Source organism: Cryptomeria japonica, chromosome 4 (genome assembly GCF_030272615.1).
Source record: "Cryptomeria japonica chromosome 4, Sugi_1.0, whole genome shotgun sequence".
In the NCBI taxonomy this organism is placed as follows: domain Eukaryota; kingdom Viridiplantae; phylum Streptophyta; class Pinopsida; order Cupressales; family Cupressaceae; genus Cryptomeria; species Cryptomeria japonica.
Window position 1 is genome coordinate 577,225,807 of NC_081408.1, and position 18,301 is coordinate 577,244,107.

Below are 18,301 nucleotides of genomic sequence, written 5' to 3' on the forward strand. Positions count from 1 at the left end.
TAACTTTTTTGGACTTGCACCCCTGTACACCTTTTGGCTTAAAATTAGGTTTGTTAATAGTTGAGTCCGATTTACCAAAACCTTTTGGAGTACCCTCCAGTATAAGATCTAAGTCTGGTTCAAAGTCTTCCTCCCCCTCCGAGGTGGAGGTTTCAATTTCACCATCTTCCAGCTCAATGCCTATCAAGGAGAAGATTTGCCCTCCCATCTCCCTTAAAGAGTTAGTCTCCATATCCGGAGAGTAAAGATTGCCATCTTAAATTACCAGTTGATTCCTAGGCACATAGGGGGAGGGTGGAAGTGAATCCGCTAACTTGGATTCAATATTTGCCTGTAGGGTTTTGGTCTTCTCCAAAAGGGTGAGAAGATCTTGTTGACTCTCGCAATGACTAGAGGAGGGAGGAATTATGATCAAAGGGGTTGCTTCCATTAGTGGAACATTCTCATTGTCAAGAGTGTTGTTGCAAATAGCTTCCCCAGTGTCAAAGGCAATAGAAGGTTCTGGTTGCAGATTTACCTCAATGGGAGATTGCATACAGGAATAACTTCGTTGTATCGTAGCCGAAATGTCACAATTAATACCGGTATGATCTAAGGAAAAGCATTTAGGACAAATATGCAGCTGATCTTCTCTATCAATCTTTTGGATCTAGTTCTTCCCTGCCCCAATAATTCTGACTTCATCAAGAATCTTGGTGATTTGATTCGTGCTAATACAAATTCTGAGGAAGCTTCCCCATAATTTATCCTTCAAGATATCATCTACGAATACAAAGGTGCCAAGGTCTTTGCATATATCCTTGATGACATCAATGTGCCAATAATCCAAGGGAAAATAATACAGTCTTATCCATACCTTGTTGTCCGGTAGTACATATGATCGGGGGTTGAAATTGGGCTGCCAATCAATGGTGTGAACTTCAATGCCATCTAAGATGTATGGACCTTTATTTTTTGCTTGCCATTTATCCTTATTTCTCATAAATTCAATCATATAGGAATCATTCAGTAGGATATTAATGTTAATATCCTTACCCCACTGTGCTCTACACCAGGATTCAAAGTTATCCTTAACCCTCTTTCCACCACCCCACTTGATGAAAAGGCAATACTCAAGCAAATTTGACCTAGCAGAATCAATTTTATTCTCATCCAAAAAGATGGTGGGTCTTGAGGGTTTTCTTACCAGTTTATGAAAACGAGGTCGCTGAGGGAGGGAGGTTGCTCTTCGAAAGTCAGGGCATCTTTCATGGCTCGACCAAGGGTTCCGATTGTTAGGGCAGAAATTGGATCTCCAGAACCTGGCTTGGTCCGCCCTTGAGTTTTATTGCCTGAAGTGCCCATTCTGCTTTTGGGGATTACCGTGATCAATCGAGGGAGCCAAAAAAGAGTCAGTGTGAGGATTGCCTCTCTCGGGTGCCACACTGGAAATGCTAGGTTCAGGCGGTGGATACCAGTTTCGGGGAGCCTCGTATGCAAGATGCTTAGCCTTACAAAACCAGCCTTTTTATTCCAAATGAAACCATTCTCCTTCCACTTATGCGGGCCAATAGGGAACTGGTTGCCATTTGAGTAAGGGTTTCAAAAGTTTAACTGCGGTCTGGAATGTCTGTTGCCCTGGACCATATCTGCTTTCCCAGCATTAATCAGTTTCTGAACAACCTATAATCTACCTGTCGCGATGGGGAAAGAAATGTTTACTTCATTGCTCCAAGACCCAACCTTCAAAGAGTGATCGCCAGAATAGCACACATCAGTAACCTTGCTCCTATCGCTAGTGCCGATCCTGCTACCATCCAGTGCCACCATTTTGCTTTGCCCAATAGACAACGGTTGTTCACACTTTTTACGTGGTATTTTATTTTAATTATTATGTCGGGTTAATTTTATTGTGGTTATTAATTAATTAATAATGTTATGAGCTTTAATATTTATTGTGAGGGTTTATATAATACTAATTGATTATTTATTGGAATTATATTATTGGAGCTTTAATATTTATTTGGGAGTCTAAATTATCTATTTTATTTTATTTTATCTTTATTGACTGATTGGGAGTTTTATTAACTAATTATTATTTTTAATTTTTTTTCGAAGGTGGAAGTGGAGTGAGCCTTGTGTTTGCATTGGAATTGCTTATTGAGTTTTCATGCATGGGGAGATTATTTTTAGTATTTTTTCTTTTCGTTTTATTTTAGGGCATTTTGGAGAATTTTAGAAGAGTTTTTCATTATTGTTGTTTGGGTTGAATTTTAACAAGGCTGGATAACTTTTTGGATATTTTTTAGTGATTTAGCTTGTGAAGAAGAATTTTCTTTCAGTTTTCAATGGAACTTCTTGTGAATTGTGTTTTGGGAATTTTTGTTGTTAGTACTATTTGTGTTGGAGTGGATTGAGTAGATTGTCATTTTTGCAAATTGTGATTGCACATCTACTTTCTACGAATTTTGTCCATTCTTCTTATTCCAGGTTGGAGATTCTATTAACTTGAATTTTATTTTATGCATCTTTTATTTTTAAAAATAAGATTTTCTACTTCATGTTTGTAAATTATTTTTTTTTAACTTTGGAGAAATTTGGGTAATTTTATTATTTGAAATTTAATTACTATGCATGGGGATTTTTCGAGTTTTTTCTTGTCAAGATTTTTCTTTGTGCATGCGATTTCTATGTATTATTCCAACATTCTATTTAAATCATATATGGAAGTTTTATTTTGATTTTACTGAGAAATTATCTAGTGAAAATAAATTATGTTTTGGGGATTTCGGTTCTTATCGATAAATTGTTTTCAAGGATGAATTTTCTATTTAGAGTTATTTATTCTCCTTCTAGAGAAAGACATCTCTTCCTGGATTATATTTTTTATTATATTAGGCCTTATTTGAGTTTTCCAAAGATTTTTTATATATTTTATTTATGTTTGTTTTCATATTTTACTACTTTTTCATATAAGCTAAAAGAATTAACATATACACTAAAAGAAGCGACATATGCACTATTCTAAGTCACATATGTTGTAATCTGAGTTGCAAATGTGCTACAAGAATTAATGAATGAACTAAATAAATGTGTAAATGCATGACAAGAATGTGCAAATGCGCTAAAAGAGTTTTCAAATGTACGATTTTAGTTATTTTTACTTGTTTTCAAAATTTTCATCAGTTTGAGTCAGACCAGAGACTTTTTTTTTGGATTTTTGGGTTCCCTGTGATGAATTCTCAAAGTTGTTTAATTGGTTTTTTGAAGGATTTTTGTGATATTCTTGATATTGCATAAGTTGTATTTGTTTGGAATTATGTTTATGAACCAGATTTACTTGATGGATCCGATTTTGACATGGAAATAATTTGATTATGCATATCATAAAATTTATGAGATATCTTGATGATATATGGATTGTATTTATCCCTAGATTATAGGAGCGTATTAGGGGGAGTGGCTTCCAAGTGAGTATTGGGGATTATAAGTGGTTACCAATAGATCTCATTGGGAGTTTTGTGGTTAAATAAGTGATAACCTTAATGAATTTATGTAGGGGTTGGGTAGTTTACCCATTAATAAGATAATTATGGTGCCTCACTCATGGCTTGGAGTGCTAGTTCAGACTCAGGATGAGATTGGGAAGGCATTGTTGGCATGACTATACTCTCTTGTCTTCATGAGAGGTTGAATTGGTTCCACATGGATGTCACTTGATGTTAGGATCTAGAGAGACTTCCAAGATAACATTGACGATGACATGTGATGACACTTTCCCCTATGTGTTTCCTTGGTCTTGGAATTTGTTTCATGGAAGTCTCTCGTGTTAGTATTTGCTTTATGTTGAGCCTATGTCTTTTGTTGTTATATTCATATTTATATCTTGAGTTTTCATGAGAGGAGGTGTCAGTCTAAGCTTAGTATGTGTGGGGCCTTATATCATTCTCTGAAGCATGAGGGGTGGTTCGTTCTGGTTCCACATGGTCAGGTGGTTGATGCTTTTCTCCTATTGGGATATTTTCTCTTCATTAGATGTTCATGAGCATGATGGATGCTTCTACTTTTTTGCAGTACTTTTGATATGGCTTCTTGGAGTAGTTGTATATCATGATTTCTTATATGTATCAAATTATATGTATTTGTATTGGTCACTAGTACATGATGTATTGTGTAATTTAATGATGACATATGTAATGATATATAGAAGATGTGCATATTAGTACTGCTAGCTTAGGATCATCTGATGAACTAGTAATGATGGGACTCAATATGTTTAATGGTTTTAATGGATTTTTCATGATTATATTTCTATGATCTATGTCATGTATTGTATATTAGAATAAGTGGAAGGAAGAAATATGAATCATTGGTAGTTCTTGTATAATTATATTGATGTTGTAGTTGAGTAATGATGTTATAATACTGTAGGGTTGATGTTGTAGTTGAGTAATGATGTTATAATACTATAGGGAAGAATGTTTATATGTATCTGATTTATCCTATTTGTGCACTTTAGTTTTATGTAATCATATATAAATTGCACATTTAATTCTAGTAGAGTAATGAGTTTATGTAATTTGATATGTAATGTAATTTAACTTTAAAAAAATATCTTTTTTTTCTAGATTATATGTTTAGTTTCTCTAGGGTTTTCGTGGTGGGCATTATAATATCTCCCCACCAAAAATTGATCCCCGTGGCTACACATGATTGTTGGAGGTTGTCCTAATCATTAAATTGCCTATGGAACCCTATATAAAGACATTTTGTCAACCTATTTTCATCTAAGAAGCAATCTAAGACTCCATCCCCATTATTCATGCATTCATGAAGCATTCATCACTCAGATGAGAATAGTTGATGTTGTCATTGATGGCAACCAACTGGTAAGATGGTTCACAGGTTACACTGGCAACATACATCATCTACCAACACCGATAGGCACTACAAGTCTATTCTCACTGGCATCCAACCTACACTGACAAAATATCTTACCGACACTCTAAGCTGACATGAAAATTACATTATTTTATATTATAATATTATTTGTATAGCCAACATGATGTATTGTAAAGACTCATATATGTATGAGTTCTTATAGGTCATTTTGTAAGTAAGTGAAATGTAATTAGGTAATGAATGCAAGCGGTATATGAGAGAGAATAACTATATATGCATTATGATGTAATTATTTTATGAGCGAATAAGAGCAGAGTAGAGCGAAGAAAGGTTTATCATAGAGGTATTTGATGAGGCTTAAATAGGTATTGAATCCAGCATTACAGATGCTATTTTGAGTAGTACATTGTCATTGGATTTAACCATCCAATTGTAGTTAGTGGGACTCCATTTTTGTTGTTGAGTAGTGAGCTCTAGGCTGTTGGCCTTCCTGAATGTCTAGGCCCCTATTGTATAAGTAAAATTTATTCATATTGGCCAGTGTGTAAATATTATGGGTCACAAATCCCATCGAGGTTTTTCCCCTACTGGGTTTCCTCGCCAAAAATATCTGTGTTATGGTGTGCATTGATGGTTATACTGCTATTTTTCTTTATTGGATTATTACTTGTTTACCGGTATATTAATTTGGGTTATAAAGTTGCAAACAAGTTTAAATATTTTATTTACCAATTAGACACTGATTCAACCCCCCCCTCTCAGTGTCTTTAGGATTGATCAAATATCTAACAATTGGTATCAGAGTCTAGTCCTCTATTTGCAGAAGCCTAACAACTTGAGGAAGATTCTGAAACCAGTACCGATGGAAAGTTTGAGACAACAATTGGAAGGAGCTCTTGAAGATTTTGATGCAGAAAAATTGAAGAATATCAAATTGGAAGATGTACTTAGAACTGCTCGGGAATTCATCAAAGAACTTCAAGATAACTTGGTTATAGCAAAAAATAAGAGAAAATAATTACATGTGCAATTGCAAAATCAAGATGATGAAGAAAAAGAAACTGTTAGAGATATTGTAGAGAAATTGAGACAAGAGAACAATAACATGAAGAATGAGATGCAAGATTTAACCATGAGACTATACAAGGATATTAAAGATAGAAAGAGGGATGAGGAAGATTTAGCCAGAAGACTTAATGAAAGATTAGATGAATCTCGAAGGCTTAGTTATGAAAATGATATGCTTAAAACTAATTTGATTCACATGCAACATGACAAAGAGGAACTTATGAGACAAGTTAGCACTTTGGAAAGTGAGTTGGTCACTGCAAATGAATACAAAGACAAATTCAAGAAAAGTTCAGATAATCTTGATGATATGTTGAAAAGTCAGAAACCTGATGGAGAAACAGTTGACTTGGATTTGAACATGGAGAAAGTTCAGGGACTGCAAACAATCATGACCACAATAAATTGGTAAGGCAACCTAATGCTTATAAATTTAATGGGAAATGTTTTAATTGCAACAAATTTGGTCGTAGAGAAAATCAGTGCGGATTGAGGAATAATCAGAATACAAACTTACCCACCAGTCAATGTTCCAAATGCAATAAAAATGGTCATAACTCGAACAATTGCAGAATGAATGTGAAATGCTATGTTTGTGGTAGATTTGGACATTTATCTAATCAATGTAGAACTCAAACTGGTCAAGGTTATGGAAAGGCTATTCAGAGAAATAATGTAACTTGTTATGCATGTAACAGGATTGGGCATATTGCAAAATTTTGTAGAAGCAAGACTGTACCAACGAACAATAAAGGATCTAATAACAAAGGCAAAGAAAAGGTGACTGAAATCAAGCAAGAATTTTCTAAACAATGGATTAGGAAGAGAGATCAGAGAATTGATGAATCTATCTCTGCACCGACAGAAGAGGGCAATCCTGCATCGATAGGAGATTCTTCATCCAATTAAGGAATAATCCTTAGGGGTAAGGCAACAAATTGAAAATCATGCATTTTACCTCGGTTGGTGGTAAGAAGTTATATTTATTCTTTACCCATGGATATGTGGAGTTTTCACTTCACCGACGAATCATTTATTGCAGTTGTAAGTTAATTTTAGGTTATAAAGGTTTGATAACTTCTCATTTCAATTCACCAAGCATCCAAGCATTCAAAGAGAGTGAAATTGAGCAAGGGCATTCTAAAGGTGAAGCAACAAAGCTCTTTTAGAGCATTCAAAGATTTCTCAGTTAAAAGGTATTTATCTTTTGCAATGGCATCTTCATCTTCTATTCCCAAATTTGTAGCAAACCCTACCATTGTGGAGAACATAAAATGACCTAGACCCATTTTCAAGATCATTCCTAAGATAGGAAAACTGGATGACTCTATTGGTGCATTTTCTAGAATCCCAAAGTGAGTCACATTTGCTAAAGACCCTAGGGCATACATACATTGTTACATAGAAAGTTTAGGATCCTAAGATTCGATGAACATGTACATGAATGTAATCACTGACAAGAATGAGGTAGTGAAACTAGAACATAGGGTAGTTGAGGATTTAGGTTTCATTGATATCTTCCATATGCCAGAATTCTCAAATGAAACTGTCCATTATGTCCTTAGCAGGGTTCATGGTGAGTTTATGTGGTTGGACTCAGTATTTAAGATTACCAAGGAAGCTATTAGGATTGTTACTACTTTACCCTCCACCAGTTCTAGACCTGACAAGAAGAATAAAATCCCTAACAAAGAGGTTATGAGCTTAACCGAAGCTACATTTGACAACCGATCACTTAGGGTCAATGATATAAAGGATAAAAATTTTAAATTTGCTAGCATGGTCATTGGCTATAAAGTTGGTCATACTAATAGGTTGAATTTTGTGTCAAGTTCATGCATTCATAGTGCACATAAGATGATATTGAACAATGAAAAGATTGATATTTGTGAATGGTTAAAGGATGAACTGTTAGAGAATTTTAACAAAATCAAAGGTGATAAGAAAGGAACCTTCAAATTTGAAAGTTTGATAGTGTGTTTAATGTTTTACTTATCAAAAGAGATCCCCGTTATAGGACATAAGGATTTTGCCTATGATACTTTAGTTGGAAAAAAGGTAAAGGAGGAAATTACCAGAATGGGAACTGATGGTGATAAGTTGGTGAAAGAATACTTTAAGAATTTCCAAGCTAAAATGAGACAAAGGGTCAGGGTTCCCCAAACCATTGTGGATAAATATGATAAACAAATATGCTTTGTAGTGAAAAGAGATGAAATCTGGATAGAGGAAGTTAGACCCAGAACTCTCTGGATTACTGAAATGGGATATGAGGTGGATTCTCACATCTTAGATTTATATGCTAAAATACTCCTATATGCTTGGTGGGAGTTCACCTAGTCTGCTCAACACTTCACCTAGCTGGTGTTGCTCAATTGCACCAACTCACCAGACCTAGTTGCTCTCTAGACCTCCAAGTCCATCTCAATCTCTTCTAGGTATTGATTCTTGATCTCTCCAAGGTGTTTTCTTCCAGTGTTTTGGCTAGGAACCCTACCAATTAGCAGTGCTTCCCATATGCTCAATTATGGCTTCTTGGCTTCAAGTTGTCAAATTGACCTCCTATCATTATGAGATGTTGTAGAGGTGTCTTCATTATTGTTTTGGATGCATTTAGGGTCCATTTGAGTTTTTCCATCAATAGGTTTCTTACTGATTTCAAAATCTTGCCTAGAAAAGGGCTACAAGGAATTAGCCCAATTAGGCCTCCTAAAACTGGTTTTTTAGGGCTTGGGTGAAAACGGTCCAAAAGACCCCCTAACAACTTTGGTTTTCCTTCAATGATTCACCTAAATCCAATAGATTTTTGTGGTTTTAGCTTCTTGTACCACCATTCAATGTGCTAACCCCAAAATGAGGGTTTTGAAGGATTTATAGGCCTTCTAGGTGGCAGTGACAGGTCAAGTTGGGGTTTGTGCAAAAAATGAACTTTTCAAGGCTCCTCCTTGCATTGGAAACTATTTACCAACTCCTTGTACCCCTTAAAAAATTTAGCAAGTGATTTGGTATCCACCTTTGCACTTGGCACTCCATTTTCACCTTATTTCCTCTAGCCGGGTTGCTCTTGGACTCGCCTAGAATAAGGTGACAATCATATCAAAGCTCTTCTCCAAAACTTGCACCTACATATGTACACTATACACATGGTTTCCCTCCATGTCCCAACAAGCTGTGATGGCATCAAGTGTGGAACTCATGGGGAAACCATATTTACAAGAAAATTGCTATTAACAAGCCAAAATTGGCTACTCACAAACCAAAGCAAGAAAACACTAATGAAAACTATTTACAAGAATTGAAATGGAACCAACAATACTATAACACACTAGAGAAACTTAATCCATTGCTGGATCAATGGATTTAATCCATTTTCTATTGCAAAAACAGTGAAATCAAAACAAAATGCTGCCAACTAGTCTGAAAATGAGTAGTTTCAGATTGTTGAACTTACAAAGCACATTCTCCCAACCTTGGTAATCATGCAAGAGAGAGTTATTATAGTGTTCCCATATGTGGAGTCATCCTAAAGCATTGATAAATCCCTAACTCCATCGCTAACCATTTCAAGGCAAAATTTGTCATCCTAGGGCATTGAACAATCCCTAACTCCATCGCTAACCATTTCAAGACAAAAGTTGTCATGATAACTTTTTGCAACTTTGCAATTTTTGCACTTTTGGTCTTTCCAACCTATACTACCTATTCCAAGTCATCAAAAATGACTTTTAAAACTTTCCTAACACTAATTTAACCCTCCCTAATGCCTGTACCAATTTTTGACACTTTTGACCACAAAAAGGGTCAATTGCCTACTCAAACTCACTATATACACAAAAATGAAAACCTAAGAAGTATGAACACAACCTAGGCCTAGATTGACTCAAAATTATAACTCTTGTACCCTCTTGGAGTCCTTATTCTTCACTGACTTGGCTAGGGTTAGTAGAAGCCAAAATTGAGAAAAAAGTAAACAATCTAAGTCCTAGGTGCTCCTGTACCAATGCTCCACCGAAACCAACAGAGGAAATATTTGGTAATGTTGAAACCATTGAAAGTGGTGTAGCTATGATGAAGTAGAGGAAGAAAAGAGATAAATTTATGAAAGATGCTTCTAAGATGGTAGAAGATGTTACAAAAGGATTGATGAATCTTGGTGGTATTGCTGCTAGTGTGAATGTAAGTCAATCAGAGCAGAAACTGGTAGCTCACATTCCCCTGTGGCTACTTCATCTGATTCTGACAATGACAAGGCAACTGAATTCAAGAGAGTGGACAGGAAGAAAAGAAAACCTTCACTGACACCTGCTTCATCTCCCAAGAAGTCAAGAACAAAGAGAAAGAAACAACAAGCTGTAAGAGAGCCTAGTGGTCTGAAGAAGAAAGTGACTCCAAAGAAGAAACCAGAACCTAAGGCATAAAATACTCTTACACCAGAAGAGTTGATCAATGAAATCACCCAAGATGGTAACCTTAGTAATGTGAATAAAATTTATCATTCTTTTAAGGATTAAGATAAGGATACTATAGAAGAAAGTATTATTTTATATCTTGATATATACATGAAAGTTCTTATTGAAGTTGTAGATGATCTACCAAATGATTTATTCTTAAGATTAGAGGCTAAGAGAATGTGTGTAATGGAGTTAGACAAGAAATTAAAGATATAAGCTCTACTTGTTTTGCATCCTATTAACTCCAAGCAAGAAATTGATGATTTAATATCAGAGGCAAATAGAATAGTTTTTGTGAGTGGTCACCGACAAGTTAGCCTTATGGCAGACAGAGTTAAGGAAATTGCGGATGAGACAACAGATAAGTGGGATGCATTTTTTGTTGAAAGAGAGAAGAAAGAAGAGAAGGATAGACAAAAAATGGACAAGTCATTTACCAAAGTATATCAGAAAGATAAAGGTAAAGGGAAAATTGGAAGTGTACCTGATATCATGGTCAAGGATAACCTTCCTCCACCAGCACAGAACACCTCACCAATAACTGCAGAGGCACCAACACAAACTGATAGTCAATCTGAAGAAAAGACAGAGGAAATGAAAAGAGATGACACTAATCCAGAGTTTGACATTCTTTTAATTATGAATGTGGACACTCAAGACTTTAACATTGTCATGGATAAGGAAACAACTGAAGTTAAGAAACCAGAAACCATCCCTAATGATACTCAGCTTAATACTGAAATACTAGAAGAAGCACAAGCAAAAGAAGTAGTAGAAAAGGGACAAGAACAAAGTGTAATTGAACTGACAGTCAGCAAGGTAGAAAGTAAGGATGAAAACAAAGTTGAAAAAAAAAGTGAGCATAAGGAAGAAACAGTGAATAAAGAAGAGGTTAAAGATGGAAACAAGATAGTAGAAGTGGTTAAGGAATCTAGAGATGACAAGAAACCAACTGTAGAACCTCACACTTTTCCTAGCACTTCCACTATGGATTACAGACCTACTAATGTAACAGATGTACTTTTAGATTCCATAAAGAAGATCACTGAATGCAACACCTTAGCATTTAAGGCCATTGATGATACTTTACCTATTTTGAAATTGATTGCACTGGATTGTAAGATAGATCATATTTCTGGATCTTTAGGTAAATTGGACACATTGCCCAAATTCATTTCTTCAAATATTCTAATTGTAGATAAAATAAATGAAGAGACTGTTAAGGAAAGGGTGAATAAGGAGAAAGGTGAATTCTATTGGCATTATACACTTAGATGACAATAGTTGATGTTGTCATTCATGGCAACCAACTGGTAACATGGTTCACAGGTTACACTGGCAACACACATCATCTACCCGCACTGGAACGCACAACCAAGATTATTCACACCGACATCCATTCTACACCGACAGAAGATCTTACCGACACTCCTAGCCGACATGGAAATTATACTATTTTGTATTGTAAAATTATATTGTATAGCCAACATGATGTATTGTAAAGACTCATATATGTATGAGATTTTATAGGTCATTTTGTAGGTATGTAAGAAAAGTAAGGATATGTAATTAGGTAATGAATGCAAGAAGAATATGAGAACGAATAACTGTATATGCATTATGATGTAATTATTCTATGAGAGAATAAGAGAAGAGCAGAGTGAATCAAGGTTTATGGTAGAGGTATCTGAGAGAACTTAAACCGGTACTGAATCCAGCATTGCAGATGCTATTTTGAGCAGTACATTGTCATTGGATTTAATCATCCAATTGTGTAGTCAGTGTGACTCCTATTTTGTGATTGAGCAGTGAGCTCTAGGTTGTTGGCCTTCCTCCATGTGTAGGATCCTATTGTATAAGTAATATTTATTCATATTGGTCAATGAGTCAATATTGTGGGTCACAAATCCCACTGAGGTTTTTCCCCTACTGGGTTTCCTTGCCAAAAGTATTTGTGTTATGGTGTGCATTGATGGTTATGCTGTTATTTTTCTTTATTGCATTATTACTTGTTTACCGGTATATTAATTTGGGTTATAAAGTTGCAAACAAGTTTAAATCTTTTGTAAATCCATTAGACGTTGATTCACCCCCCCTCTAAATGTCTTTGGGACTGATCAAGTATCTGATAATTGGTATTAGAGCCTAGTCCTCTATTTCCAGAAGCCTAACAACTTGAGGAAGATTTTGAAACCGGTATCGATGAAAAGTTTGAGACAACAGTTGGAAGGAGCTCTTGAATATTTTGATGTAGAAAAAATTGAAGAATATCAAACTGGAAGATGAACTTAGAACTACTCGGGAATTTATCAAAGCACTTCAAGATAACCTAGTTATAGCAAAGAATAAGAGAAAATAATTACATGTGCAATTGCAAAATCTAGATGATGAAGAAAAATAAACTCTCAAAGATATTGTAGAGAAATTAAGACAAGAGAACATTAACATGAAGAATGAGATGCAAGATTTAACCATGAGACTATGCAAGGATATTGAAGATTGAAAGAGGAATGAGGAAGATTTGGTGAGAAGATTTAATGAAAGATTAGATGAATCTCAAAGGCTTAGTTATGAAAATGATATGCTTAAAACTGATTTGGTTCATATGCAACATGACAAAGAGGAACTTTCGAGACAAGTTAGCACTTTGGAAAGTGAGTTGGTCACTGCAAATGAATACAAAGACAAATTCAAGAAAAGTTCAGATAATCTTGATGATATGTTGAAAAGTCAAAAACCTGATGGAGAAACAATTGGACTTGGATTTGAACATGGAGAAAGTTCCAGGATTGCAAATAATCATAATCACAGCAAATTGGTAAGGCAACCTAATGCTTATAAATTTAATGGGAAATGTTTTAATTGCAACAAGTTTGGTCATAGAGAAAATAAGTGTAGATTTAGGAATAATCAGAATACAAACTTACCCAACGGTCAATGTTCCAGATGCAATAAAAATGGTCATAACTCAGACAATTGCAGAATGAATGTGAAATGCTATGTTTGTGGTAGATTTGGACATTTATCTAATCAATGTAGAACTCAAATCAGTCAAGGTTATGGAAAGGTTATTCAGAGAAACAATGTAACTTGTTATGCATGTAACAAGATTGGGCATATTGCAAAATTTTGTAGAAAGACTGTATCGGCGAACAATAGAGGTTCCAATAGCAAAGGCAAAGAAAAGGTGACTGAAATCAAGGACTTTTCTAAACAATGGATTAGGAAGAGATATCAAAGAATTGATGAATATGTCTCTACACTAGCAAAATAGGGTAATCCTACACTGGGAGGAGATTCTTCATCTAACTAGGGAATAATCCTTAGGGGAAAGGCAACAAATTGAAAATCATGCATTTACCAATGGTTGATGGTAAGAAGTTATATTTCTTCTTTACCGACAGATATGTGGAGTTTTCACTTTACCAGCGAAGCATTTATTACAGTTATAAGTTAATTTTTGGTTATAAAGGCATTGTAACTTCTCATTTCAATTCACCAAGCATCCAAGCATTCGAAGAGAGCGAAATTGAGCAAAGGCATTCTAAAGGAAAAGCAGCAAAGGTCTTTTTAGAGCATTCAAGGATTTCTTAGTTGAAAGGTATTTATATTTCGCAATGGCATCTTCATCTTTTGTTCCTAAATTCATAGAAAACCCTACCATTGTGGAAAACATAAAATGACCTAGACCTGTTTTCAAGATCATTCCTAAGATAGTAAAACTGGATGACTCTATTGGAATCCCGAAAGGAGTCGCATTTTCTGAAGACCCTAGGGAATACATACATTGTTTTTATAGAATGTTTAGGGTTTGAGGATTTGATGAACATGTATATGAATGTAATCACTGACAAGAATGGGGTAGTGAAACCAAAACATAAGGTAGTTGAGGATTTAGGTTTCATAGATATCCTCCATATGCCAAAATTCTTAGATGAAGCCGTCTGCTATGTCCTTAGCAGGGTTCATGGTAAATTTATGTGGTTGGACTCAGTATTTAAAATTACCAAGGAAGCTATAAGAGTTGTTACTGGTTTACTCTCCACTGGTTCTAGACTTGACAAGAAGAATAAAATCCCTAACAAAGAGGTTATGAGCTTAATCGGAGCTACATTTGACAACTGGTCACTTAGGCTCAATGATATGAAGGATAAAAATGTTAAATTTTCTAGAATGGTCATTGGCTATAAAGTTGGTCATACAAATAGGTTGAATTCTATATCTAGTTCACACATTCATAGTGCACATGAGATGATATTGAACAATGCAAAGATTGATATTTGTGAATGGTTAAAGGTTGAATTGTTAGAGAATTTGCATAAGCTCAAAGTTGATAAGAAAGGAACCTTCAAATTTGGAAGTCTGATAGTATGTTTAATGCTTTACTTTGTAAAAGAGATCCCTGATTTTTCCTATGATACTTCAATTGGAAAATAGATAAAAGAGGCAATCACAGGTATGGGATCTAATGGTGATAAGTTGGTAAAAGACTACTTTAAGAATTTCCAAGCTAAAATGAGACAAAGGGAAAGGATTCCCCAAAGAATTGTGGATAAATATGATAAACAAATATGCTTTGTTGTGAAAAGAGATGAAATTTGGATGGAAGCAGTTAGACCCAGAACTATCTGGATTACTGAAATGGGATATGAGGTGGATTCACACATCTTAGACTCATATGCTAAAATACTCCTAGATGATACACTAGAACCAATAGAGAAAATATTTGGTCATGCTGAAGCCATTGAAAGTGATGTTGCTATCATGAAGCAGAGGAAGAAAAGAGATAAATTTATGAAATATGCTTCTAAAATGGTAAAGGATGTTACAGAAGGTTTGATGAATCTTAGCGGTATTGTTGCTAGTGTGATAGAAAGTCAATCAGAGTAGAAACTGGTAGCTCACATCTTCCCCGGGGCTACTTCATTTGATTTTGATAGTGACAGGGTGATGAATACTAAGAGGGGGGGGGTGAATTAGTATTCCAAAAATCAGTGTACTTAAACACTTTGCTAGACTAACAGTAAACCGGTAAAATAGTTTAGCAGACAAACCGATTAGCACACATGCAAACTAAATAGCAAATAATGCATTCACCCATAGAAGCACAAACACCATGACACAAGAGATTTTGACGTGGAAATCCAAATGGGAAAAACCACGGTGAGATGGAACTCACAAGTAACTATCTGTAGAATAGGAACTAGACCAGTTAAGGTCAGACCGGTTAAGTTCATACAATGTTCTTTACCAGAATAGATCTTATTAGGAATCTCAATCTCTGTTAGGAGATAAATCCGATTAAAGACTACCTCGCTAGAGGATTTTAGATCCACAGATGTGAACCACCTTGTTAGAGGATTTACAAAAGGCTTTTGGGCCTACCCGGTTAAGGGCTTCAGATTTGTCAAAGATGTAAGTAATCAACAAGTGAGTGATCTAGCAAATAACACAGATTGCTTGGTTAGATCCTTGATAGCTCATTCCTAATGCATTCCAGCATTACATCAATCTTCAACACATTCACACTTTCTCTAACTCATAAACCACCTTAAACCCTAGCAACAACCTAAAACCCTAGACATGATGTCCTTATAAAGGAATCTAATTTCATGTCGGTCCAAAAGGATTACAATACAATTTCCTAGGTTCAATGCATCTAGACATATCTAGTAACATGACACAAAAAGCACCGTTTGAAGTGTTGGCACCATCAAACAATTGGTGGATGGTAACTCATCACAAAATTCAGGTTGGTAACTCATCACAAAGTATTACCGGTTCACACAAAATACCGGTTTAAGCAAAATACCTGTTGCTGGTTTGACAAAATGAAGACTGGGAAATATGTGTTCTGCCGCTTTGGTCCTTCGTACTGCTTGAGATCCTCAAACCGCTTGGGGTCAACATACCGCTTTAGATCGGTGAACACTTTCTGCAAAACACCAATAGTCTAAGGACTATAATGCATCATATCGATTGGGAACAATTACTGGTTGAACATAACTCATACATATAAAAGTGATCTTAATGCAAGTGTGTGTCCATCAATGACAATCACAACATAATCATCAAAAATGCCAACATAGGGCAGCTGAATTCAAGAGAGTGGACAGGAAGAAAAGAAAACCCTCACCGACACCTGCTCTATCTCCCAAGAAGTCAAGAACACAAAGAAAGAAACAACAAGCTATAAGAGAGCCCATTGGTCAGAAGAAGAAAGTGACTCCAAAGAAGAAACAAGAACCTAAGGCACCAGATACTCTTATACTGGAAGAGTTGACCGATGAAATCACAGAAGAAGGTAGCCTTAGTAATGTGAATAAACTTTATCATTCTTTCAAGGATTTAGATAAGGATACTATAGAGGAAAGAATCATTTTGTACCTAGATATATACAAGAAAGTTCTTATTAAGGTTGTAGATGATCTACCAAATGATTTGTACTTATATTAGAAGATAAAAGAATGTCTGTCATGGAGCTTGACATGAAATTAAAGGTAGAGGCTCTACTTGTTGTGCATCCTATTAATTCCAAACAGGAAATTGATGATTTAATATTAGAGGCAAATAGAATAGTTTTTGTGAGTGGTCACCATCAGGTTGCCTTAAGGCAGGTAGAGTGAAGGAAATAGCAAATGAAAAGATAGATAAGTGGGATAAATTTTTTGTGGAAAGAGAGAAGAAAGAAGAGAAAGATAGACAGAAAATAGACAAGTCATTTACCAAGGTATGTCAGAAAGATAAGGGTAAAGGAAAAATTGGTAGTGTACCTTATATCATGTTCAAGGATAACCTTCCTCCATTGACATAGGACACCCTACCAATAACTGCAGAGACACCGACACAAATTGATAGTCAACCGGAAGAGAAGGCAGAGGAAATGACATAAGATGACACTATTCTGGAGTCTGATATTCTTTTTACCATGAATATAGACACACAATATTTTAACATTGTCATGGATAAGGAAATTGCAGAGGAAAAGAGAGCTGAAGCTACAAATGTTGAGGTCTCTGAGTCACTGGTAAATAGTGTTGACTCTTAGTAGAATATTGAGGAGACAACTGAAGTTAAGAAAACAGATACCATCCCTGATGATACCCAGCTTAACATTGACAAACTGGTAGAAGCATAAGAAGAAGCAATAGTAGAAAGGGGACAAGAATAGAGTATATTTGAATTGGCAGTCAGCAAGGTAGATAGTAAAGATGAAAACAAAGTTGAAAAATAGAGTGAGCGTAAGGAAGATAAAGTGGATAAATAAGAGGTCAAAGATGGAAACAAGATAGCAGAAGTGGTCAAGGAATCCGAAGATGAGAAGAAACCAACTGCAGAACCTCACACTCTGCCTAACACTTCCACTATGGATTACAGACCTACTATTGTGACAGATGTACTTTTAGATTCCATAAAGAAGATCACCAAATGAAACACCTTAGCATTTAAGGCCATTGATGATACTTTACCTATTTTGAAATTGACTACACTGGATTGTAAGATAGATCACATTTATGGATCTTTAGGCAAATTGGACACATTGTCCAAATTCATTTCTTCAAACATTCTAACTGTAGATAAAATAAATGAAGAGACTGTTAAGGAAAGGGTGAATAAGGAGAAAGGTGAATTATTTGATAAGACTATTAAGGACTGCACAAAACATATTGATTTTTTATTACCAACACTTAATTCTACTCTTTTGGAATATAAAAAATTGTATAAGGAAGCATGCAAGTCTCACCACCTAATAGAGGATATTGATGAGGAGATAAGGAAAACACAAAAAGAGATTGATGATATAGCAGATAACATGATAGGTTCTTTGGAACTTACTTCAGTTTTTGATCAAGAAATGGCATTTTTTGAAGAAAAGATTGAGAAATTGGAAAAAGAAAAAG